This window comes from Protopterus annectens, chromosome 3.part0 (genome assembly GCF_019279795.1).
Source record: "Protopterus annectens isolate FY-2018-M chromosome 3.part0, PAN1.0, whole genome shotgun sequence".
NCBI classification, from domain to species: Eukaryota; Metazoa; Chordata; order Ceratodontiformes; family Protopteridae; genus Protopterus; species Protopterus annectens.
In genome coordinates this window covers 658,168,560-658,174,982 of record NC_056731.1, presented here as the reverse complement: position 1 = coordinate 658,174,982, position 6,423 = coordinate 658,168,560, and the positions used below count along the sequence as shown (strand labels likewise).

The 6,423-nt window shown below is 40.1% G+C and overlaps 1 long non-coding RNA gene across 2 annotated transcripts in view; it reads left to right on the top strand.

Moving 5' to 3' along the window:
• The first annotated feature begins 4,015 nt into the window (after nt 1-4,015).
• Nucleotides 4,016-6,423, top strand: part of LOC122796515 — a 931,728-nt gene continuing 929,320 nt past the window's right edge. The window contains exon 1 of one of the 2 annotated variants that reach the window (XR_006363984.1): nt 4,016-4,390. This is a non-coding gene — a long non-coding RNA (uncharacterized LOC122796515). Of the gene's footprint in view, nt 4,679-6,423 lie in introns of both variants that reach the window. The other variant, XR_006363983.1, reaches the window with a different exon arrangement.

Genomic DNA, 6,423 nt, shown 5'->3' with positions numbered 1-6,423 from the left:
ATATCCCAAATGGGGCGTTATACTCTGTGATGGGTCTGATGAGTGATGAGTAGAGGGGCACAATGACCTGTTTTGATATGGATGCGAACCCTTTTGTGATTAGGTGGGCCACGTAGAAGGATTTTCTAACCACTTTGGCAATGTGATTATCAAAGGTGAGATTACTATCTACTTGGGTCTTCCGTATTTAGGGGACTACCACATATGTGGTAGTTTGTGGGTACTTTGTTTTTTCCAAAGGGGATGACTATGCACTTTTTGGCATTTAGCTTGAGGCCATGATTTTGACACCAGGTATCCGTCTCAGCGAGAACCTTTTGGAGGATGTCTGTGTCAGCCGGATAATCAATTATAGCCCCTAGTTTGCAGTCGTCTGCGAACTTGGTCAGCCATAGTCCTCCTGTGATTGCCTGTACCTCTGAGAAGTATATGCCGAACCGGAGGGGTCCTAGGACTGAGCCCTGGGGAACGCCACTTGTAACCGGTTTAGAGTCAGACCTAGCTCCCACAACTCTCACCATGTGGGTTCTATCTGTGAGCCAGTTGGCAACCCATCTTGTGACATAGGGGTTTATGTTCAGGCTGGTGAGCTTGTCTATAATACCAGAATGGGGAATGGTGTCAAAGGCCTTTGCAAGGGCTAGGTAGGCTGTGTGTGCCACCTTTCCCTCATCTATAGCCTTGGTAACTCTCTCAAAGAAGTCCAACAGGTTTAAGAGGCATGATCTGCCCTTAACAAAGCCGAAATGGGTAGGGTCCAGTGTTTGGAGGTTCCCAATGTCTCTGTTAATGAGTTTCATGATGATGCGCTCCATATCCTTGCAGACCAAGCTAGTCAGGCTTATAGGGTGATAGTTCCCGGGGTCTGTTGTGGCTCCTTTGTGGAGCAGAATAACCATTGCTGTGCGCCACTCTATGGGTACGTAGCCTGTGCAGAGGCTGAGTTTGAACAGTGTGTTTAGGTGAGGGGTTAGTTCGTCTTTGAGCTTGTGTAGGACACAGCCTGGGACACCATCCGGTCCCATTGATGCTGTGTTTTTGGCTTTGGAGAGGGCTGTTTTAACCTGAGTGTCTGTGATTTCAGGGACTCTACATTCTTCTGGTATGGTTATGGGCCCTTTTGGGGGTGAGAGGGCGGTGAAGTTTGCGCTGAACCTGTCTGCCAGGATGTTGGCGATATCGGTCGGTTCAGTATATTTTGTGCCATTCTGCACTAACTCCAAGCAGATCTGAGCATTGCCACTTAGATTCTTGACATAGCTAAAGAATGCCTTGTGGTTATCTTTGGAGTTCTTGGCAATTTTTCTTTCAAAGCTCGCCTTGGATGATTTTATGAGGGATCGTAGTTTCTTGCTGATACTGATCAGGGATGTCTTTCCTTCTTGGGATTTTACTCTTTTCTGTACAAGTTTCCTCCTTCTGTTGTATAGCTTGTTTATGGCAGGAGTCCACCAGACTGGTTTCCTTTTCTTGGAGGAGTGAGTCTTGGTTTTGCTTGGGATGGCATGATCCATGCATTCTTGTAGGTGCCCGTAGAATGCATTAGTAAAGGATTTTGCAGCTTGGACAGTGTTATCCTTCAGCATGGCGGCTTTGAAACTTTCCACCTCGGTCTTAAGTAACGTGAAGTTTGCTTTTAAAAAGTTTTTCACGGTGGTTTCCTTGCCTGGGGGTGGTGGCGGAATGTGAGTATTCAAAGTGATTTGTTTATGGTCAGATCTAACCAGTGAGGGGTTGACCTCCGGTGTGGAACACCAGTCACCCATGTTGGTGATGACCAGGTCCAATATGTTGTCACCTCTGGTGGGAGTGTTGACCAGTTGAACCACGGTGTATGAATTTATAAATTCTAGGAAATGTTGGGCAAGGGAATTAGTACTTGAGTAGTTCTCCTAGTTAATGCTTAGGCAATTGAAATCACCCAATATTAGGGTGTTTAGTAGGACCTTTATGTTTCCCAGTGTTTCCAGAAACCTGGAATGGGGGTCCTGGGACATGGTGGATGATCTGTAGCAAGCTACAATTTGAATTGCAGTTTTGCCCGTTAGTTGCATGTGGATGATCTCTGAAGCATTGTGCTGTGCCACTAACCTGGAGGTGTGGGTATCCTAGATGAATATGGATACATGCATTTTGAGGTTTAGACTTCTGGCATTGAGTAGCATTACCCTCAGTTTTTTGTTACTTGTGCTATTTACGGCGGTGGGTTTGTCTTTTGAGCCCTGCCTAATAGCTTTTATTTTGGCATTTCCAAACTACGGAACACCACCTGTTTTAGTTCTGTAACTTTTAAATGTGAAAATTAATTATCTTTCTTTTGTTTATTCTATTATTTTTCTTAATTCTGTATTTAGAGGTAAATGGGTGTGTTGTACATTGCAAATAGATTTTAGAGTGGTTGTTTTGGGATGATTTACAATACCGATTTTTAAAGGTGAAAATGCATATAATATATATATATATAGAGAGAGAGAGAGAGAGAGAGATAGCTATATATATTTTATAATACTCACACACACACACACACACACATATATATATATATATATATATATATATATATATATATACACACACACACACACACACACACACACACACACACACACCTATTTATATTTTGAGGGCCATGTTCAGAATTAAATTTCTTTTTGCAGTATATGTCCAGCCTATCACATGCTTGGCCACACTCTTCACCCATAACTACACTCATGATGAAGTCATACAGTGGCCACACCCTCAGGGTCCCAAGTTGGACTGCTGAAAAGGTGGCAACCCTATTAACAGTTTTCATCTCAGCGTGTCATGAACAAACACATGCGTATGCACATAACATCCACCCACCAAACTTCACACCATTCAATTTCTTAACATCACATTCTGGGACAAAGACAAAAATATTGGGGGTGAGAGAGGCCTAAAAATAGTGACCGTTTTTAGAACTAGATCCTATAAGCTTAAAAAGCTGCTAGAATAATGGTTTTGCAATTAGCTTGTATTTTCTGAAGGCTATGAAGTCTGAAACTCAAATGTCTACCGTTATTTAGTGACTTTAATAGTCAGTGATTTAATGAAAATCCACAAATTTTAGGAGGCGCAGAACAAAAATATTAGGCAACAATCTGGACTGTTGAACAGAAACACACACACACACACACACACACACACACACACACACACACACACACACACACACAATCATACCTCTCAACTGTACAGATTTTCGCAGAATGTCCAGATTTTTGCCACATATTTTTATCTGGCAACTCATTGAGGGTTGAAATCACAAAATAACAACAAGCAACTAAGTTTCAGACTTTATAGCCTTCAGAAAAATACATGCTTGCTAATACAAAACCTCTATCATACCTCTCAACCTCTTAGGGCAGGAAATCTGGACAAAGCAATACATAATGGGGGGGGGGCAAAGGCCCAAAAGTAGAGGCAATTTTTAAATATTCCTCTTACAAACTTATAAAGTTGATAGGATAACAGGTTTTGTATTAGCATGGATTTCCTGAGAGGTATGAAGTCTGAATCTCCAGTGCTTATTATTTTCTGACTTCAATCCTCAATAATTTGTCAGAAAAAAAAACATAATTTTATTGCGAAACAGACAAAAACATGGCATAAAAATATGCCTTTTATTACAGCAATGACCTTACGTTTATATAGTGAAAAAAAAAAAGTATCCCCATATTTGGGCCTTTATCCATCCATTACTTATGGTTTTGTGCAGATTTCTTGTTTTAAGAGGTTAAGGAGTACGTACTCAGATTACGGTCGCTAAAGTACTCGTTGAGGAAAATGAAAACGTACGTGGAGATGTGCTGTTTATATTCTGGGGCTGCCTATATTCTCACTGATGACCACAAATACACGGAGCGTATGTCTTCAAGTTTGAGACTCCCATATGTTTTTTTAGCCAGCTTACTTTGCTTGTCTCGAAATCTCAGCGGAGGCGTGTACTTGTGGACCCCGCCTACCTTCCTCCTCAGTGACGTCAGCAGTTTAGAAGTGAAGCTGCTGCTGGATATACCGGTCCAGTCGCGGAAAGCGAGGGTTACAGCTATTCAACACGAGCAGGGCAACAGCTGTATTAGCACCATCACTGGGGGTAAACTAGCAGCTTGGCAGCGCCACCTGAAATTTCTACCTTATAAACTGGAATAGTGTTTGCGACATTTGCTTTTTGGGAAACTATACTGCCTGTAGTGGACCTACAGAATCCTTACAAGCGTCTTACAGACTGATATCTACTCTTTGAATTATTTTGCTGTTAATGACTCCCCATCTGACTCAAAACCTCTGTGTTTGTGTGTTTTAACAATATCACAACCTCCGCTAACCCTTCCTTCTCTCTGACCCCTCTCCAACATCCCCTGTTAAGGTGAGTTGTGTCTAATCATCACTTTTTCCTTGTGTGTGTCGATGTGTGGAATGCCTTTCGCGCCTGGTTCTCAGCAGTATCCCGTCATGTTTGCAAACCTTGCTTTGCTGCCTCAGCATCATACAGACCTCCCCACCTCCATCCTCCCTTGGAAACAGCTCATAATAACAAGAGTGCTCACATACTCTTTGCACTATTAGATGTTGCCATGCATGCTGAGCAACGAAGCAATGCTTGATCCCCTTCTCATCATCTTGTGATCCATCTGCTAGGTGGTGTAGATAGCAGGTAATTAATCTGTTAGATAGTGGTAGTTGTGGTTTCCCCCAAGTAATTACACATTACAGTGATACACTTTGGATGAAGTCAGAAGAGTGGTATGGAAAATTTGCTCTATTTAAGAATTTGTTGGGCATTTGCTCGTTATGTTGTAGATAAAGTGCCAAGGTGTTTGAGGAACAATAGCTGCTGGGGGACTACATGAGTTCAGCTCTAAATGCAGCTATTATTTATACCTTTTACCTTCAGTGTCATTAGATGAATTTCAGTTTCTGGCACCAGGCAGCTAAGATAAAATGCATTTTTTGCCAACATTTGAATTTAGATGCATAGTAAGTTAGGACACGAAGGGTGCCTGCAGCAATCTGCACCGCCTTCTCATGGGACCTGTTCTCTGGATTGTAGTCTATGGGTAGCAATAAAAACACAAAGAACCTTAATAAATTGCAAAGGTATCTTGCATGCTGTATATGTGATGTAATACTTAATTGCTGTTCTTTGTTGCAGTAATTGACTATGATGTAAATAGCACTCTAAAATAACATTGCACCTTTCTGTACGTCCTAACTTCAGAGCATTATTTGTGTATGATGTGGTACAGAACCGTATCTATGTGTGTAGTACTAAATTAGTATTAATACTAATATTCTTTTAACAGAACAAACCAAACATTTTAGTCTGTGAAAATGGACTGCATATATCATGTACTGGTAACAAAAATATCTTTCTATTCAGTTATAACATATTTTCTTGTTAAAAAATGTGCTGCAAAAATAAGCCACCTTGAAATAAATATGTTTTTTCCACCAGTTTCTTTTTTAATACATGTTTTTTTTCTGAAGAAGTGTTAAACCAATGTTCACAGTTATCACACTTTTGTATCATCAACCTCAGTCTGACTCATACACGCACAGCTAGTTCTTTTCACTGTAACCATATTACAGTGACAATAATTTAGGGGTTTTGTCACAGTAACACAGAACATACCTTGGATAGCTAGTATAACATACTAAAATGAGTATATGAAATCACATATTGCCATTTGCAATGACTACTGATTAAAACTAGATTTTAGTGTAGTATGTGCATAAATTACATTTTGAGTGTGATAATTAACATTAAAGTAAGATAAAAACAGAGTGCTAAGTGCATGTTACTTCAAATGCTGGGTATGTGTTACTTCGTAATTTTCTTTATGTGATAAATATTGTTTAGTTAAGTGTATTAATGGCAGTCACTACTAAAACACCACTTGTTATTTACATCTAAACTTTGCCTGCTCATATTGTACTGCAGCAGGAAAGTTCATAGACACACTTGGGTTACTATGCACAACGTTAACAGTGTGGCTGATTACTGATTTTATTATAATGTATGCCACTCGCACACTTAACTACTAGTATTTCCGTGTATGTACTGAAACAGAATAATTACAATCTAACAATAAATATATCACTTCATAATGACATATACTGTTTTCTGTGTGAGGTATCTATGTTGTGTTTTTGCCTGGATTGGCTACAGACACCAAGTTCCAGAGTCCCACATGGGATGTTTTGGCTGCTATCCAGTTTTACTTTCAGCATTAAGACAGTCAACTGACAAGCACTATTTATATGTACAGCTTTGATATCAGTGTCATTTTTTAATGGTTGTGTGTATAATGGAACCCTGACTGAGTTATTCTGTATTGCAGGAGCTGAACAATATTAGGCTATCTTCTTTTTGTTTTGCTTTTAATGTAAGTCTTGAGA